Genomic DNA, 21,114 nt, shown 5'->3' with positions numbered 1-21,114 from the left:
CCTGACCAGAATGAATGCCTTCCAGGAATGCATTTCTGTGTTTCAACTCTCGTTCTACACCCTGGATGGCATTCACAATGGTAGACTGCCCAACAGTGAGTGACCTGAGGAGGTCAATGGCCTCCTCACTGAGGGCAACTGGGGTGACTGGGGCAGGGCCTGAGGTGCTTGGGGCGAAGGTGATGCCCACCCTCCTGGGTGAGCGGGCACGGGACACACGCTGAGGGGCTGCTGGGAGGGCGGTGCTGGTAGGGGAGGAGGCGGCTGTACCTGTAGAAGTGGGGGGCACAGATGGTGCCACCACCACAGGGGAGCTCCCATCGGCGGACAAGTCTGTGTCGCTGGTTGGTGATCTGGTGGCCGACGTGAAGCTCCCCTTGCCCTCCGTCCCACTGATGAATTCAGAGTCTGTGGTGTGGCCCTCCATGGCCATGTGGGATGCAGCTCCCTCATGCTGCGGTGCCACTGTACCTCCGCCTGTTGATGCTGATGTACAAAAGGACAGGGAGAGCAGGAAAAGGGGGGAGACAGAAGAAAGAGAGTTTTAGTGCATGGCATACCGCTACCGTTGGCGGACAAGACAGACGCAGCAGCCCCATGCATTACGCCGTGCTCCTGCCCTCTGCACATGCTATTTCTGGGATATGGCCTACATGGCTATGGTAGTAATCTGCCCACATGGATGGCAAAGGGGCAACTATACATCAACTTCCCTCTGTTTTGAGCTGGGGTAGAGTGCCACATGGTTTACATAACGGAGGGGCCTTGCCTACCTAACTCGCCCTGGCCTAGGGACACCCACAGCCCACCACCCCCACCCAGACACCTCCACTGCACGCAAAGTCCATAGGATGAGGTTGTACTCACCCCCTTGTGGCTGCTGTGATGTCCTTAAGCGCCCATCCAAGTCCGGGTAGGCCACCGCCAGGATCCGGAACATCAGGGGGGTCATGGTGCGACGGGCACCCCTCCCACGTTGGGAGGCCATCCCCAGCTGAGCCTCCGCGGTCTTCTTGCTGCAGCGGCGAATGTCCTCCCATCTCTTCCGGCAGTGGGTGCCCCGTCTCTGGTGGGCCCCCAGGGTCCGGACTTCCTTGGCGATGGCACGCCAAATGTCCCTCTTCTGGTGGGCGCTGACCTACATGATATGCACAACGAAAGAGGAACAGTCATTACCTACTGCACCGTCGTTGTGATTGGCCCCCTCCCAACTCTATCCCTGTGGACCATTCATCCCCATGCATAACTGTTCTATGTACTCTGCCCCCTTCCCTCATCCACCCAGCCCTCTCCACCCAAGCCTAGCCCATACAACGTGCTCCCTGTGTACTAACCTGTTGGTCTGGAGGACCGTAGAGTAGCGTGTACTGGGGGAGGACCCCATCCACAAGTTTCTCCAACTCCTGTGCAGTGAAGGCAGGGGCCCTTTCCCCAGACGCAGCAGCCATTGTCGCTTCCAGACCGAGGTCACAGCAGCACTAGCAGTGTAGGTCCTCTCCTGTAGAAGGTCAGGTATCTAGTGATTGAAGAGATAGAAAATGGTGGTGACGTCCGCGGCGGTGACGTCTGCGGCGGGGCGCATCATCACCGCCAGTGCACCTGTTCATTGGCTCCTGGGACCCATAGGGTCCAATGTTAACCAATGCAGCATTGCGCCGCGCTCTACGACCGCCTACCGCGACGGTGTCCAACGCCAGCACAGTTACCCCACAATTCCATTGTCCCAGTTTAGAGGTCAGGCAGCCGCCATTTCAGGGGCCCACATGGCTTCAATTACTACTGCGTCACACATACCGAGGCCTACACTCAAAACCTTTCCCGGATGGGTTAATTGTCTGTTGTAGTCTTGTGTGTGACTGTGGGCACATACCTGGAGGAATGCTGACAGTTTATTCGCTGTTGTCCTTCTTAGGCACTGTCAGTTGGGACATATTGGAAGATGGCGGAATCCGCCGGTGTACCGACCGCTGGTGGACCTGTTGACAATGGAAGAGCGACATGTCATCGTGACCTACCGGTTTGACCGTGCCACAATCCAGGAACCATGTAGCCAGTTGGAGCCAGACCTGATGTCACCAATCCACCATCCGACTGGAATCCCCCCTGACGTGCAGGTGCTGTCAGTGCTCCATTTCCTCCCAAGTGGGTCTTTTCAGACAACAGTGGCCATGGCATCAGGGATGTCCCAGCCTATGTTTTCCAACGTGTTGTCCAGAGTGTTGTCTGCCCTGCTGAAACACGTAAGGAGATACATCATTTTCCCTGAGGTGGCGGATTTGCCTACAGTGAAAGGTGACTTCTATGCCCTTGGACATATCCCCAACGTCATAGGTGCCATTGATGGGACCCATGTAGCTCTGGTCCCCCCCGCAGGAATGAACAGGTGTACAGGAACAGGAAGAGTTATCATTCTATGAATGCCCAGATGGCCTGTTTGGCAGACCAGTACATCTTGCAGGTAAATGCTATGTTCCCTGGCTCACTGCATGACGCCTACATCCTGCGTAATAGCAGCATCCCTGATATGATGGGTGAACTCCAGAGGCACCGTGTATGGCTATTGGGGGACTCTGGTTACCCCAACCTGTCATGGCTACTGACCCCAGTGAGGAATCCCAGGACCAGGGCAGAGGAACGGTACAATGAGGCCCATAGGCGGACTAGGAGGGTGATCGAGCGGACCTTCGGCCTTCTTAAGGCCAGGTTCAGGTGCCTCCATATGACAGGTGGATCCCTATTCTACTCTCCGAAGAAGGTGTGCGACATCATCATCGCCTGCTCCATGCTCCATAACTTGGCATTGCGACGCCAGGTGCCTTTTCTGCAGGAGGATGATCCAGATGACGGTGTTGTTGCAGCGGCGGAGCCTGTGGACAGTGATGAGGATGAAGCTGATGAAGATGAAAACGACAACAGGGAGTCAGTCATACAGCAATATTTTCAGTGAGACACAGGTGAGTACATTTTCATGTTTCACATAATATTAACTTTCACACGTCTACCTCTATCCTGTACCTACATTTCACTCCCTATTTGTTAACTGAGTTGTCCCCTTCCATTTCAGTTTCACTAATGTGGTAACCTACGTGTCAACAGCTTGCACCCTTGAAAGGCTTGTGATGTGTGACATTGGTATGTTGGCCTTCCAATGGGTAACCTTTTTTAACACTGTAATTGCCAATACAAAGTTCACAATCATTGACTCACTCCAGTTTTATTAGTGTTTCAAGGGTGTTTATTTAAGTGCATAACAATGAAGGGGGGTTGTGAAATGGGGATGGGTGATGGTGGAGGAATGTCCATGGCAGAGTCCAGTCTATTAGTCTCACAGGTACATTGCACATCTGGCCATTGGAAGTGGAGCTGGGGCAGTTCCGATTTGGACAGGGTAACAAAGTGGGACAGTGGGAGGACGATCAGGCTGGTCTTATTTCCTGGCGGGGGTCTTGCCATCTTGCTCTGTCCTGTTCCTGGATCTCAGGGCCCGCTTGCGTGGTGGTTGTCCGTCTGCAGGGGATGGGGTGCTGGTGTGTTGGTCCTGTGGCGGGGCGTCCTGTCCACTAGCGCCGGCGGAGGTGGTGGGCAGTTCATCGTCCTGGCTAGTGTCAGGGGCCCCTTGGAGTGCCACGGTGTCCCTCAAGGTCTTTTGAATGACTGTCAGCACCCCTACAATGGTGCCCAGGGCAGAGCCGATGGTCCTGAGCTCCTCCCTGAACCCCAAATTCTGTTCCTCCTGCAGACTCAGGGTCTCCTGCAACTTGCCCAGTACCGTAGCCATCGTCTCCTGGGAGTGGTGGTATGCTCCCATGATGGAGGAGAGGGCCTCGTTTAGAGTAGGTTCCCTTGGCCTGTCCTCCCTCTGTCGCACAGCAGCCCTTCCAGTTCCCCTGTGTTCCTGTGCCTCCGTCCCCTGGACCGTGTGCCCACTACCACTGCCCCCAGGTCCCTGTTGTTTTTGGGCTGATTGACCTGTCCTGGGTAGGGAGGTTTGGGCCCGCTGGGTGGGTGCTGTGCTGGTGTTCCCAGAGGGTGGCAGTTCGGTGTTGGGCTGTGGCTGTGCAAGGGGAACCGACTGTCCTGAGGCCCACGATGGTCCGGGCTGGTTATCAAGATCCAGTGGGGCAGAGCTGCTGTCATCACTGTGGGCCTCTTCTGGGGGTGGAGTGGTGTTGTCTGGACCCTCTGGTGTGGTGACGTCCCTTCGGGTTCCTGCGGGGGTATGAGTACATGATTATTGCATGTGTGTATTTCATGATGTGCAATGTTTGGGTGTGCGTGTACCCCAGTGCAGGCATTCCTGTGTGGGGGCTTGTGTGGTGATGGTTGGGGGGTGTTGTGGGTCTGTGCAGTGGGCATGCTTTAGTGATGGGTATCCATGCTTAGTTATGTCACGCAGGTCTTGGGGTTGGGATGGGTGGTTGGTGTCATGGGTAGATAGGTGAGGATTTGGAGTGATAGGGGTAGGGTGTGAGGGTGGGGGTGTGTGATAGCATGCAGGTAGGGTGGGGGATATGATAGTTAAAATTTGACTTACCAGTGTCCGTTCCTCCAACGACTCCTGCGAGGCCCTCAGAATGCAAGATGGACAAGACTTGCTCCTCCCATGTTGTTAGTTGTGGGGGAGGAGGTGGGGGTCCGCCGCCAGTCCGCTGTACCGCGATGTAGTGCCTGGATACCGTGGAACGCACCTTCCCCCGTAGGTCGTTCCACCTCTTCCTGATGTCCTCCCTATTTCTTGGGTGCTGTCCCACAGCGTTGACCCTGTCGACTATTCTTTGCCATAGCTCCATCTTCCTGGCTAATGATGTGTGCTGTACCTGTGAGCCAAATAGCTGTGGCTCTACCCGGATGATTTCCTCGACCATGACCCTGAGCTCCTCCTCGGAGAAGCGGGGGTGTCTTTGGCGTGCCATGGGGTGGTGTGTGTGATGTGTGGGGTGGTGTATGTGTTGATGAGTGTGGTGAGTGTTGTGGTATGTGGTGTTTTGTACGTGGGTGTTGTGTGGGTGATGGTGTAGTGTGCCTCTGTGTGATGGGGTTCTCTATTCTGTGCTCTCTCTCTGGCCTTCTCTCAGAAATTGTGGTCGTAGGGGTTTGTGTGTGATGTGGGTGTGTGTTTTATATAGTAATGGGTGTGTGGGAGTGGTGTGTGTATTTGTATCAGGTGTGTGTATTTGTAATTGTCCAATGTGGCGGTGTTTTGGAGATGTGTGTGTATTTTGAGCACGCCGGTGTGTACCGCCAATGGAATACCGCATTTGAAAGACCGCCGCGTGGATTCGTGGGTCGTAATAGCATGGGTGTGTTTCTGTTGCCGTGGAGGATTTGTTTCCGCATGTTTATCGCTGACCTTTGGTGTGGCGGTGTTGTGTGGGTGTCTGAATTTCGGCGGATTCCGAGATGTGTGTCATAATAGCTGTGGCGGAATTCCGCGGCCGCGGCGGTGTATTGGCGGTCTTCTGCACGGAGGTAAGCGCCTTATACCGCCAAGGTCATAATGACCCCCATAGTGCCTTACACATTTTCAGGCCTAGCACGCCTACAGCAATACTTCTACAAACAAGGCCCACAAACTACTTTCAGCTGTAAAACAAAAGTTACAGCCACAACAGAGCTTAATAAGACATTGAATGGTGGGAGACCCAGAGATGACCTAGATAGAAAGAACGTGTCACAATGAACGGGTTGGTGGTGGTCCTATTGTCATCAGACTACCACAGGCTGAGTTAAGGCAAAAATGAATTGAAGAAGAAAAGCCACACAAAACATTATGGGGTGAGTTTCCTGAGTGCAGTGAATATTGTAGAATCGGCTCTCCCGCTGTGCCAGGAGAGCTGCTTTGAGGATTTCTGTGGTTTTTTTTGCTGTTAATGCTCCAGTTCGTATATTTTTCAACTGCTAAACTTGTAAAGTGGTCCTCATGTAAAGCACTCCTCTGATGGAGGTTGCACTATTTGAAACTTCACGCAGTCAAGTAAAGCACTCCTCTTATCGAGTTCACACTATATGAAACTTCAGTGCTCCTCCGATCGAGTTTGCGCTATATGAACCTTCTAAAAAAAAAGATTAAATAAATCAAAAAGAACTGCCCTCCAGCTTGCAGCCTTTGTGTGCAGACACCACAAAGTAACAGTGGCATGCCCAAAACAAGGAAGAGGAAGAAACAACATACGGCCAAGCATTGTGAAGCAGCGAGGCAAAAGAAAAAAAGTAGAGAGGCACACTAATGTATCTGGCCAATGGTGCAATAAACCAGGTAACAGGGTCAGTCTGCAAGGCGTAACAAATCAGCCTCAAGGTGGGACAAACGTAAAGCATTTACCTGCAAAATCAAGAAAATTGTGTAAGGCAGGCCCAGGAACGAATGAAAGTGACTGGCGTAAGATATGCATGGTTAAAGCCCACAGAATAGATTACAATAGTTAGAAGAGTGGCAGTTGTGCGCTGCTAAGCTTGACCTAAAAAGGGAGTAGCTTGGTTATTCACTTGCAGTGGAATATTACTTGAGCCAATAAAACACCAATGGAAACAACTGTAACCTGCCATGGCTACTAACCAGTGTCTACCGACCTAGCCTGAATGCAGAGAAAAGGCCTAACACGTGACGAAATTACATGTTTCTCACAATTCACTCTGGTTCTCTTTGTTCTCCTCTGGTGTGTGTGAAAAGTGACACAATGAGCTACATATGATTGTTGTAGTTGCCTCTGACTTGCCGTAGTGCTTGTAAATGGACGATTGTGAAGTGTCAAGTGTTTTCCATGCTACAACCAGAAAGAAAGTGTGCCATATCTTTGTAGAACAACCTACTAGCTTTGCAATGGCAGATATGGGGGTATGCCAGCTCTTTTTGGGTCAAATGTTGAGTTTCATCACTCTAATAACTGGTCATTGAAATCGTTGGTTAGGCAGTACCTCTACTGACGTAGAATCCTGGTAATCTTGTTTTGCTATTCATTCCCGGGCTCTACCAGATAGTTTTCATGAAGATAAGTGCCTGGTGGTGGTGTATTTTGATGAGATGCTGAGCTTCTAGTGTTTTTTGTTTGTTTTTTTTGCAATGCTGTAATCAATTTTGAGCAGCATTTTCATCGCATTTGAGTTATGGGTTGTTGAAAACTATCCACCTGGGAAATGAATTACTGCATTATTGAATTTTTACTGCAGTACTGTAGGTGTTTTAAATGTGACACTAACTGATTGTTTGCTTGCTGCACACAAGTGTTTGCTTGGTTGCGTTTTTTCCTTCCAACACCTACTTCAGTTGAAATAAATATATGCCTTTGCTTGCCCACAATTATTTCACTTCTTTCTGTTTTGAGACTCCAAACCCACACAGTGACAGCTCATTCCAGAATCACTCTCAGGCATGTATGGATAAGTTTACGTTGTGATGAAGGTGTCAAAGGGCAGCCAGAGTCTTGAAAATCCACTGTTGTTACTGCCCAACAGAGAGGAGACCTGGGAAAATGAAGAATAGCCCAATAAGGTGCATCTTTTTAAGGCAACAACACTAAGGGCCTGATCACAACTTTGGCGGTCCAACAGTCGGACCGCCAAAGCTACGGGGGTGAGGTTGCTGTCAAGCCAGCGGTCTCCCCTCCCCCCCCATCATATTACTATGTTTCCACTGGGCTGACAGGTGGAAATGTCATACTACGACATTTTCAACAGTCAGCCCAGTGGAAACAGTGCCGGGGCCTTAGCCTTGGCTCCCATAGGCAAGGAGGTGATCAGCAAGGAGGTGTCACCATGAGCACCACCATGGCTGACCACGACTTTGAGCACCGCCAACCTGTCAGGGTCCATGATCCTGGTGATGGCGGCGGTCTATAATCTGGCGGTCGGACCACTAGGAGTGCGGTGGTCCTGGGGCTTCCAAATCAGTAATCAGGCCCTAATTTTTCCACCACCCACCCACACAGAGCAAACTGAAGCGTCATAGTGGAAATGGCTGAATTCATGCACCTGCCCTTGCATTAAAATGGTTTTTAGGTATTCACAGACACAGAGGGAGTGATGGTTTGTAGGTATTCACAGAGGCAGTGATGCGCTGCTAATAGGTGTTTTAATGTTTGCAGCGTTCTCTTCGTCATGTGGTCCCTGCATTTGCAATCCATTGCAGAAACATATGAACATCTCATAAATGCACAAAAATATTTTTGAAGTACGTGGGAGATAGTGAAAATATATTCCCCTACAAATGCACCACTTAAGGTCGAGCATTCAAATATAGACCAGCACTGACTGTATTTTGCAAATTAAATGAGCTTCCCCTGTTATTTTGGCACTGAGCTGCAACCGGGCAGTTGCCAGGGATATTAACTGCCTACTTCCAGAGTCAGATTGGTACAAGAATAGGTCCAGACACCATCAGGCCATTTTTTTTACTTGCTCTATCGGTTTCTGGAAGGTATGTGAGACTGCATGCATTTTTATTATTTGGTGCAAGCGAGATTTGTGGTAAGAACCATCAGGGAAATAACAGTTAAAATAGACCCACCAGACAATACAACAGACCCACAAACTGCTGAGAAATCGGCCCATACATTGATCTGTCAGACCAGCCAATCGGGCACTGCCTGGTTTTCCTATAGACAAATCCGACGTTGTCTGTTGCCCGGATAGATGAAAGAGCTATGTGCAGAATTGCAGGGCAGGCAATCAATGACCTGTATGCATTTCTCAACCAGTGAAATTATATTATAAGCAGAAACACTTGCGAGCCTTGTAGCGCACTGCAACAATTAAAATCAGGGTTAAACAGGTGTGGCTCCTCCGCTATGGAGGAGGAGTGTCGCCCCCAGCCCACTCCCCCCCCCCAGCAGCAGCAGCTGCAATACGTTTACAATATGATGATAATAAACTATGTTTATTATTGTTTTATTGTAAAAGGGGTGGGGCCACGGGCTATGACTGGCACGGAGGAGGAGTGCACAGCACTACCTTTAGTGCGTATGAATGTTTGGCTGGCCGTCTCGGGCTCTCTGTGTTGCTGAATTGAAGACAGCAGGCAGAGATTTCCACTCTGCCTTGGAGGACCCTGGCTTGGCGCTCCAGCCAATCTGAACCCTGATGTCATGCTGCCAGCAGCATGACAGCAGCATTCGGATGGGCCGCAGTGCAGGCTGGGAGCCTGTGCCTGCAGCTGCAGTGAAGGCAGAGGTTCGGCGCTGTGGTGACTGTGGTGGCGAGGAATCAGGTAAGGATTCTTTTTTTAATTAATGCCCCCCCATTCTCCTCGCCACGCGCCGCCCCACCCTTCAATACACCACGAGCCACTACTGGGGTTAAAAGAACTAAATAAAAAAAATATATGCCCAGCTGTGCGGTTTTTCTCTAAATGGTACCACTAGAGAATTTGCACACAGTCTGATTGCAGTTTTATAATAAAGTAGTTCTGCATTCTTATATGCCGACGGGCCACACTTTGGTGGAAAGTACCACTCTTTAACAATTGTGAAAATATGTGTATTTCACATTATGCAGCAAAACCATGCGATTTGGTTTGAAAGCTATGTAGATTAAGTGCAAGCTGCATTTATCCTGCACACTGTAACAGTTGTCTGCTTCCAAAATGTTCGATTTATATCTGTGCCTGGATAATAGAAAAGAGTTCCCAATTCATGATACATCCTCTCAGCGAGATGACAATCGTTTACTAATGTTAGCAAAAAAAATACCATTTTAACTTTCAAGCAGGACATAGGATATAACCTTAAGAATTGTTGTAAAGGTTTTCTGTGCAAATATCCTATTCCATTAAGCAGTAGGGTGTTCATGATGAGTAACTCATGAGAGCCCACCCCAGAGTAAAAATCTTATGCCTTGAAATCTCTTCTCCCTGTTAGATTTTTTGCACATCATAAATAAGCAGCCCACACATAAAATCCTCAAAGTTGCATCAGCGTAAGCATCATTTAGGACTGTTAGACGTTGTGCCGTTCATATATGTCCCATAGGCGCAAGTCAGATGTCACAGTGCCTCTTCGGTGTGCAGATGCATAGTTCATAACTCAGGTTATGCAGTGACAACGTTCCTCCATCCAAGGACATTGTTTATGCATGGACTCCCTTCACTAGGCCCAAACCATAATATGGGGCATGAAGCCGCCTACAGTACAGCGCTGCAATTGGCAGGTCCACAATGTTCATAGTGGCAGGGCTTAGGCGGTCTAGAAACTTTGGTTCTCAGAGGTCTCTTACCGTCATCTGCCTAATATTAACTCACCAACATTGGCACAATACTGCATGAGGATGTCTCAGGCACATGTGTGCATTGTCCCTCTCCAGCACTGCAGTGTTTTGTCAGATTCTAGAACATGCAGAGGGCCACCATCATCATCATATTTAATTACAGCATACTGCTGGCTGTAAATCAAGTGACACCAGTTTATGGGAAAGAAAGCAGTTGCACCTACCACCCTCCTCCCTGGTGTGAGGGGGTTCTAAAAGAAATAATCCACGCTGGGCACGTTTTCCTGGGAGCATGAGGGCAAAGTGCGGAAACTTGAATGCTCTTGTACCAAAACAAGAAGATGATCCCACTGTACAACTATTAATGCTACACCCGGGAGTTAGGTATTGTAATGTAGAAATCATTTTGGCCTGGGGCATGTGGTGAGTACCTGTGGGCCCATTGCATGGTGTTTAGCCATGGAAATGGGTCCACAGGTACCATAACGCCTGGTCAAACCCAGACGTTAAATAATGGTGCTAAGCAGGTTTAGCACCATTATTTGGGTCCACCTACTCCGTGTGCATCATTTTTGCATCAGAGTATAAATAAAGAATTAGGGGGTTAGCGTGATATTGTGGACAGGGATGCCTACCTTGCATCTAATTAGGGCAAGGTAGTTTGCCGCATCCACAATATGTCACTCAGCCCTATTTTTTGACGCCCGACAGGTCTAGCGTCAAAATATAAATATGGAGTTAACTTGGCACTGTTTTAGCATCAAAATAAATAACGCTTAAATTGTGCAAAGCAAGTATAATTTGCCTCAGAATATCATAAAGAAAGGTAGGAATATAGATGTTTTTAATATACTTAGCATTATAAGTAATGTTTAAAAAATATTAAATATTAAAATACAAAATAATAGAATTTAAAATAAATAATGTTATTTTAATAAGTAATACTAAGATGTATATAAGTGTGTGTAAATATATATACATATATATATATATATATATTTATATATTACCTACTGGCGGTTGCCAGTAGGTAGTTTTAGTTAAGACTATGCTTACATAGAAAAGTACTTTTTTGACTTGCCTCTATCTTTGGCACCGTTTGATGAATCTTCACGAAAATTTCCCAGAAAGGTGACCTGGTGATTCTTTGTTGTGCACAGGAAGTTTCAGGCTGATCTGTCAAGCAAGGGCCGAAAAAAAGGGGGCATAAAAAATGTTGCATTTTTTCCATGCTAATTCCCATAGTACCTGTCAACACATCTACAGCCCGAACCCCTGGACGGAACTTCACCAAATTTGGCAGAAAGCTAGCTGCTAGTGCACAGATTGTGCTTGTTGTTATTTGATGTAAATCTGTTCAGTAGTTTAGGAGATGTTTATGGGCAAATACATGTGTATATCTCTAGCAGTGAATAAATCGCAAAATTCAGACATTTTCGCTAATAGGCTTGCAAAGAGAAGCGCTGCAATTGGTTGACCTCAACCTGACTAGAAAGTAAGACTGCCATTTTATTTAACGGGATATGGTCCCAGGGGGTGAAAATTCTAATTGAAAGGGGCACAAGGGGTCAGGTGAAGGCACCCTGACCCTCTTTGTTTTATGGTGTAAGTCTGTTCTATAGTTTTGGAGTTATTACAGGAAAAATAAATTTGTATATCTAGAGGTTTGGATTCTCCTCTGACCCTCCTCAAATCCAGGGGAAAAACAAGGCCCTGATTGGCTGGTTGCAATGTAACAGAATATTGAAACCATGGAAATTTACTGGAAAAAAAAAGGTTACAGGGACGTTATAGTTAGCTTGACGTTTTACCAAAGCAAAACCCTAGAAATTCAATAGTTACAGGTTTATTTATACTAATGCCTATCTGAAGAAACAAAAAATTGTGCTGTTAAGTAACTTTGGACAGCGAGTTATAGTTTCTTAACATAAGTATAACTATAACTGCTGTATGTCTAGGGTTTATGATTAAGACAGAAAAACTTGATTCATTATTTCTATACAAAACCATCATAAACTACATGAAACTTAAAAAACTGAAAAATTATAGTTATAACTTAAAATTATAGTTTGCACCCCAAGCAAAACATACTATAACTCCCGCATCTCCATACACAGTGTTGTCAACTTCCTAGCCAGATTTAGGGCCTCATCACGAGTCTGGCGGGCTGACCGTCCACCAGCTCCGTGGAGAGAGGACCACTGTGTAGCTGGCAGTCTCCCCCCAGACCATTGTGAGGTTTCAGTGGGGCTGACAGGCGGAAACCTTATAAATCTGAGGTTTCCAACGGTCAACCCAGTGGAATCTGTGTGGTGGCATTGGCCTCTGCTCCTCACAGAGCCGAGGCCAGTTTTGTTGCACAGAGGGTGCCCTTAGCACCCTTGGAATGCACATTGTCTGCAAAGCAGACAGTGTGCATTCTAAGGGTGCTGGACAGGGGGGTGCTGCGCTGCCAATGCCATGGTCATGGGCAGTGCAGTGGCCTCCCCATGGCCCCCTGCACTCTGTTTGCACCAGCTGTGTTTCCACCAAGGTCCCTGCCATGGAAAAACTGGCTGAAACAGGAGTCGTGATCAGCAAGGCAGCACTGAGTTCAGCGGCACCGAGTTCAGCGACGCTGTGACTGACCACGAGTCCACCTGCTGTCAGCCCATCTGGAACCTTGTTCCCGGCGGTGATGGTGGTCCGACCGCCAGGGTCGTAATGTGGTGGTCATACCTCCTGGAGTGCGGCGAACCCACCGTCACCACGGGGCTGGCAGTCTCAAGACCACCAGTCTCATAATGCGAGACTAAATTAATTATAACTTCACCCTCTAACATGCACAGTGTTCTTATAGAGATATAGGGGGTTATTCTAACTTTGGAGGAGGTGTTAATCCGTCCCAAAAGTGACGGAAAAGTGACGGATTTACCACCAGCCGTATTACGAGTCCATTATATCCTATGGAACTCGTAATACGGCTGGTGGTATATCCGTCACTTTACCGTCACTTTTGGGACGGATTAACACTCCTCCAAAGTTAGAATAACCCCATAATTTGGGATGTCATGAGTGTTGTTATGAATACTATGATTTAACATGCTATAACTGATGTAATATGAAGAGGTGCATGAGGAAGGCGCGAGTTATACTTAATTTAAGGTTTATGTAATTTAAGTTGAGTTTGTAAAGAAATAATACATGAAGTTTTCTTAACTATAACTAATCTTACTCCTTTGGTTTTTCATTGAATTTGTATGTTTATATTTTGAAAGAAAATGTTCCTAATTGAAAAATGTTACTTATTATGGTATTAATTCCTTTAATTTTTTTTGTATCGCAGTAATTTTTGAGAAAGGTCAAAGTTCATTATGAGTGTCAGCATTGTCTGCGTGATCGTTGTGCATTCACATCTACTTTTGCGAAAGTATAGCAGTACCTGTGTAAAGTTCTAAAATGATATTTACGCCAAAGAAATACTTTTAATTTAAAATATGGGTTCAGGGTGTCATGGCTAGTTTTGTTTTTTAATTGTGTATGTGTTTGCATTGTAAATGTAGGCTGTTTTTGTACACTATACAGGTACCGCAATAATGCCAAGATACTACCACTGTATTTTCGCTTTTGTAAAACATCATTTCATTGGCTTAGAACTCTGTCAATTGTAGGAAACAGGAGGTGTACATCCCATAGCCCCTTTCATTTTGATATCTTTAAAGGGGAAGGTTGTGCTCTTTGGCTGAGGGAATATCTTTCGTTCTGAAGCCACCTTTGAATTCTAGAACTGCAATGGCTGAAGAAGATGCAGTGGCATCCTCCCTGCAAGTTTGGGGGTCCCGCGGTGGGCTCACTTAACCCATAATATGGCCCTACGTTGTGTCACAATAGAAAAGAAAGGATTTTACTATTTAGCAGTTCTTCAACTATTTAACCATGGCACAATGCAGACCACTTATCTGTCCCTTTCAAAGCTATGAAGATGCATTTAATGTTTATAAAAATTACATTACATTCCCTCAATTTCAAGCATACTCACAGATGCTCAATCAATAAATAGAAGAAGAAAACAATATGACTGCATTAACTCAACTCAGTACTCCATCTGTCAATAACTACTTCCAGGACTGATGACCCACTTGGACAACCAATTATTGAGAGTGAAGCTGTGGCTGCCTTGGACGAGGTTCTAAATGCAATGGATCAAATAAAAAGGATGTATATAATTTACATAGCTTATTATGTCAACTAAATAAGGAGTAACTAGAAATTTAAAAATACATATGAGAATCTGTAGCTCATGGACTTCAAAAAGAAAATGGAATATGTGAACGTACTACTTATGCACCTACATTACAATATGCAAGTAGTCAAGCAGGGAAAAGCTTTGGCATTATAGCAATTACTGCTTATTTGTATAAAGTTACTAGTTCTAATTAATCTTGTGAAGTTACTGCTCCTACTGGCTCAGTAGCACATAACAAGGTAAGGAATTAAATTACATAGTCTACTCTTGCTTGCTGTGGAGCATGATAACAAACTGTAATACTTAAAATGAAATACTGATACATGTCAAGAACGTCTTAAAAATTGAAAAGTTCATGATGACAACTACCATATGACCATATTGTTGTGTAAATGTTCGAAATGATGGCATAGTAGTGTAACAGAAATTGCAAACACTTAAAAAGGAAAACAATGATGAATACAATTGGTGTTATGTTTATTAAACACAAACAGATATCACTGTAGTAGTCTATTATTCATTTACCATCTACTATGAAACAGCTATAAGACACATGTTTCACTTTCCTTATACTTGCCATATATGTCTATAATAATTACATGTTAGTGTTTTTGATACCTGAAAAATATGGTCAATGTTGGTAGCAGCTCTTTATCGTTTGAGATATTTAGTTAGTTCTGAAAAAAACGTTTTTTCTTCTCTTTTTCTAAAAACAATTTTTGATTTTTTTTAACAAGGTCAATATGAACAACCAAAACAATAGTCTCAACAAGAGGGCAACAAAGGCAAAAATCCTAAGACATTTGGGGGGACACTGATGAACCATGGCAATCTCACAATGGATGGTCACATTTCTCTCTCTTGCACAAATTACAGTATGGCGGAGGGCTCAGTATGTAGCTATGCTGGCATATTGCCCTATAATTTATTTCCAGATTCTGCCTCAAAAATGTATAGGCACCACAGTACCAGGAGCAGGTACTGGTGGAGGGACAGATGAACCAGGTGTTGGCAGAGGAGCTGATAAAACAGAAGAATTAGAAGGTCCTACTGAATGTACTGATGCAGCACGAGGTGGTGGATGTGCTGACAAAGCAGAAGAAGTCGAAGGGGTTCCAATAACCAAAGAAGTGGCCGCTGCCAATGTTCCTGCTTCAACCTTTTTTATTTCCTTCTGACACCTTCTTTCTGCTCACTCCAACCTGGTGAAATGAATTGCTTGCAGGTGTTTTTCCCAATTCATTGGTACTGAACTAGTATTGTTTCACGTTCCTATGGGAAATAACGTTTAGATACGTTGCAGTTAACAAGTTTAGAATTCACCTTTTTCCCTCTAGGTTGCAATGCAAAAAAAATAAATAAAAAAATAAGTACTGCTGTACATTCTAGATCATTTTGAAGAAGTACCTCAGTACATCATAAACCTTTTTTTTTTAAATATATAAATCAATGCAAATACTTTTACCTAACTCTACAGGCTGTACAGACCTGCCTTATTTTTCCTACACATTACAAAAAGAGTAATAAGCTATATTTCACCTTAAAACAGAGAACCAAGACAAAGGGCCTGATTATGAGTCTGGCAGTCGGATTGTGCATGTCAATTCAGAATCTAACTATAACATCCTAGCAACCTTTGTTTTTTCAGTGAATTTCTAAGGTTTTTTAAATGCTAATTCCTAATTATAATGTCCCTGTAACCTTTGGTTTTCTCAGTGAATTTCCATGTAATTTTTAACAGCCGGGCAGCCATCACCCTGTAGGCATCTAACCCTGTGCCATGCATGGCCTTCGGCCGTCCATGGCGGGGGTTGGCCCTACAGCCAGCCCCCCCCCCCCTATAGGCATCCATCCCAGGACCACGCACGGCCTTCAGCCAGGCCCTACGGCCAAATCCCCCCACCCACGTCCCTGTAACCTTTAGTTTTTTAGTGACTTTCTAAGGTTTTTCTAATTCTATTTCCTACCTATGACGTCCCTGTGGCCTTTGTTTTTTTTCAGTGAAAAAGTACATAAATAAATATATATCTATATCTATATATATATATAAATATATATATATAAATATATATACACTCACACATATATATTCTTCAAAATTATAAAAATGAATATACATAATTTTAATGTATTACATTAAAATATTAACAATAAATTAAAGGCAAAAGGCAACAAACATATATTCATATATTTAACCATCACACATAAGTAACCTAAATTAAATATTAAAATTATTATGTAAAACTTGCCTTAATACTGTGAATACATACATACACATATATTTGCATATCTATAACATATATATCATGATTAATTAAATAGATAAAATCAAAATTGAATTTATTTCAAATAAATACATACATTTGAAAAACTATAATAAAAAAAATACAAAATGCTACAAAAATAACAAAAAACGAAGTTACACAATAGAAGCAAAAATGTCTAACGTGACTCCAATTTAACAAAAGTAGGAAAAGTGTCCTGAATCGAAGACGTTAGGTTTGCTATTCCCAAACCAATGTAAGCAAAATCAGGGGAAGTGTTGGTTGTTGGAAGGGTTATATTTACTACGCCCATTCCAAAATAAGCCAAATCAAGGAAGGTTTTGGACATTGGAGAGGTTAGATTGATTTACTGTCCCCACTCAAATCTACACAACAGCAGGAAAAGTGCTGAACTTTGGAGGGGTTAGAGTTACTATTCCCACTACAAACTAAGGGGCACTAGGGAAAGTGTTGAACTTCGGAGGTATTAGATTTACTATGCCTCCTCCAACATAAGAAAAATCAGGAAAAGTTCTAGTCTTTGGAGGGTTAGACTTACTATTCCCACTACAAAACAAAATTATTTAAACATATTCAAAATAAAAAGTACATAACATATAATATCCAAAATTTAATGTAAACAAAACTTTGATAATACAATAGGAATTTAGAATTAAGAAACACAATAAAGACATTTAAAATAAATTAACTTCCCTTCCTGCTACCCTAAACATACCCACAAAAACCCTCAAAACACATGTATTAATAAAGCAATTATTACATTACAGTAGTAATTAAATAAAACAAATACAAATAAATAAAACAATAAAAATAAAACCAGTAATATAAAGTATATTTCACAAACTTGATAATTACATACACATATCAACAAGATAATATTCGATTAGAATACATCAAATAAATAACACAGAATCTAATTAAGCACTTTACATAATCAATTACCAACTAAATAACTAGTTGAGATAAAAAAAAACTAATTAAAATACCTTTCCGCCCTTCTGCCCTGCAAACCCTAAAATATATGCTAGTAATTAAACTATACAAAAAATAAATATACCAAAAACAACAAATTTGCTTAAATAACTAAAATGTTAATTATTAAATTAAACAATTTACATAATTGATTATCATATATTTAATTTAGATGAAAACTTAATGTAAAAAACAATTATAATTTAAATAGCTTACCACACTATTACCCTACAAATCCTACAATCAACTCTTAAATTATAAATCATTAATTAAACTATATAGAAACATATATTCGTATTAAAAACCACAAAATAAACTTAAATTATTTAGATAGCAATGAATTGATTACCAATTACATATTTAAAGTAAAAATACATTTAAAATATAAACAACAGTTTAGCATTTAATCACCCCGTTCCCCTACAAACCAAACAACCCACCTGTATGCTATAAATTACTAATAACATTTGTTAAAATGTGTTACACATCAACAATGACAAACTATATTTTTTTAAAAATAAAACAATGATAATAAAAATGCTACCACCTACAATTTATATAAGTATTATTGTATAATAAAATAACTTTTAAAAGTATTTACTACTCCAACAGGATCAACACTACCCACATGGCCCTGCTCACATTGTCTGACTACTACATGATACATTTCAAGATACCTACCCACAAAGCCACCCCATCAGAAAAATCCAAAACACCATTGAGACACTGAGGCAAAATATCTGAAGAAAACTAGACCAAGACCCTACAGGATCACCAACCTGACTATGCCGGGAACCTCATGTCGAAACCAATAAATGTCCCCCCAAATGCACTAACCGCACTACTCCCACCAGAAATAAAACCTCCAAAAACAACAGACAACACTGCTGGTACACAAACAAAACTCAGGGAGTCCAAGCACCACTGAAAACAACTTGAGAGGAAATGGACACTCAACAAAAACACCAATGCAAGATCCACATGCAAAGCCACCCTCAACCTCTACCAGCAACAACTATGAGACGCAAAGAAAAATGCCCTGTCAGACTCAAAGCCAGTCCCAACAGTGCCAAAGAACTCTTCACCATGGTCAAGTTCTCCAACCCAGCAGCTGCCAACATCGACTTCATCCCATCCCAAGCACTCTGCAACAAGCTTTCAAATTTCTTTGAACAGAAGACTGCCAAGATCTACAACACATTCAAGCCATAGCATACCAATAAGAATGACCAGCAGAACACCTCCCTCATTGCCAACCAGCAGCTTAGCAAATGGAAGCCACTCTTGAATGAAGAAACCATTGCCCTTATGAATACCATACACTCAGTAGTCCCCTCATCCACACACCCACTTCACATACATCCTTGGAAGAACCATCATCTGCCCTGCACTCATTGCTATCATCAACACCTCCATAACCACCACCACCTTCCCGTCTTGCTGGAAAAATGGAGAAGTCAACACCCTATTGAAGAAACCAATGGCAAACTCCACCACCCTCAGTAGCTGCAGATCCCTCTCGCTCCTGCCTTTTATAGCTAAAGTCAAGGACAAAGCTATCAATACTCAACTCACAGACCACCTAAAACTCCATCAACACCTACACAGCTTTCAAACTGGCTTGCACACCAACCATAGCACAGCCCTCATTGTGGCCACCAATGACATCAGAAGCATACTCGACTGAAGAGAAACGGCTACACTCATACTCCTCGACCTCTCCACAGCTTTCGAAATGGTCTCCCACAACTCACTCATCAGAAAGCTTCAGCACTTGGATGTTTGTGGACGGGCCCCCAAGTGGATATCCTCTTTTCTCACAGACAGAACTCACCGAGTTATGCTTCAACCCACACATCAGAACCCAAGTAACTCTTCAACATTTGCATGACGCCCCTCACAGACATTATCAAAGCCACAGCATCAATACAGAATCCCATGCTGATCACTCACAACTCACCCTCTACCTTACTGACTCAACCAGCACCACCAATGCAAAATTTGCCAAATGCTTGAGCAACGTCACTGCTTGGATGAAAAACAACTGCCTCCAGCTCAACACAGACAAAACCAAAGTCTGTATCTTTGACAACAACAATTCCTCCTGGGACACCTCTTGGTGGCCCTCCAAACTTGGACCTCTACCCACCCCTATGGACCATGGCAAGAACCTCAGGATCATCCTCCCAAACTCCCAATGAGCAAGCAGATTAATGCTGTGGCCTCACCATGCTTCTACATCCTGCAATGCTACACAATATTTTCAAGTGGATCCCACTTAACACCAGACAAACAATTACCCAGGCTCTTATCAGAAGTAGACTTGACTACAGAAATACCCTCTATTTCGGAATTCCAGCCCATGTTCTATGCTGACTTCAACCACCCAGATCACCTCACCAGACTCATCCTGAACATCCTGCGGAATAACCACATCTCTCCACACCTCAACAATCTCCACTGGCTCACAGCCCTCGAAAGATGTAAGTCCAAGGTATGCTCCCACGCCTACAAAGCTCTCCACAACACCAACCCAGTGCACCCCAATCACCCCCTCAACTTCTACCAGCCCACAAGAAACCTTTGATCTGCTTCCCAGGCAAGGGCATACCTCTGTAGCATCAAGAAGGTCAGAAGTGGAGGATGCTTTTTCTCACACCTCGCAGCCAAGACCTGGAACATCCTCCCACTCCTCAGAACCTCCCCTTCCTCATGGACCTCTGAAGGAACCTCAAGACATGGCTCTTTCAGATAGAACAGGTATGATCTCTTCAACCACCCTCAGACTTGCCCTACTCAGCACCTGTATACCCTCACTGGTGATTAGCTATGCTTTACAAACCCACATATCATAACATAAAATGGCGCAAAGGTGTGTATATGTCGCATGGCAGCAAAATTCTGCACTGGTGCTAGGGAGAGGAGAGGAGAGAGCCATATCTCTGTAAATGTGGCACTCACCTGCTCCCTCCCTGTCACACAATGCAAGGCAGCATTTTTCAGTCCTGTGCTGCGTTCGGTGCCAAGGCCAGATTTACTAAGGGCTTGCATTGCTCATCCATCATGCAATGCGACACAAGACACCGCAAGCCCCTCAGTTGGATTTACTAAACCATGCAAAGCCACCTTGCACGCCTCTACGTAGTTTAGTAAATCTAAGGTAGCACACAGCAGTGCATTTCACTGCATTGCATTACATTGCAGCAGAGAGGCATTCCATGGGGAAGTGTGATGTTCCATGCATCCATCCATGGATTTTGGTACATTGCCAAATTTACAAAGAGTTGCAAACCTCGGAATGCAACAAAATGGTATACCTCCTATACCCAAGCATAAAAAGGAGAAATACCTTTTTTCTCCTTGTTACTTTCTTTTTGGGATTAAGCCTGCAATAGCTTGTGCTACCACATGTGTATCGCTTGAGAGATGCTGTTG

The sequence above is a fragment of the Pleurodeles waltl genome, chromosome 5 (assembly GCF_031143425.1).
Source record: "Pleurodeles waltl isolate 20211129_DDA chromosome 5, aPleWal1.hap1.20221129, whole genome shotgun sequence".
NCBI lineage: Eukaryota > Metazoa > Chordata > Amphibia > Caudata > Salamandridae > Pleurodeles > Pleurodeles waltl.
This window is presented reverse-complemented; position numbering follows the sequence as displayed.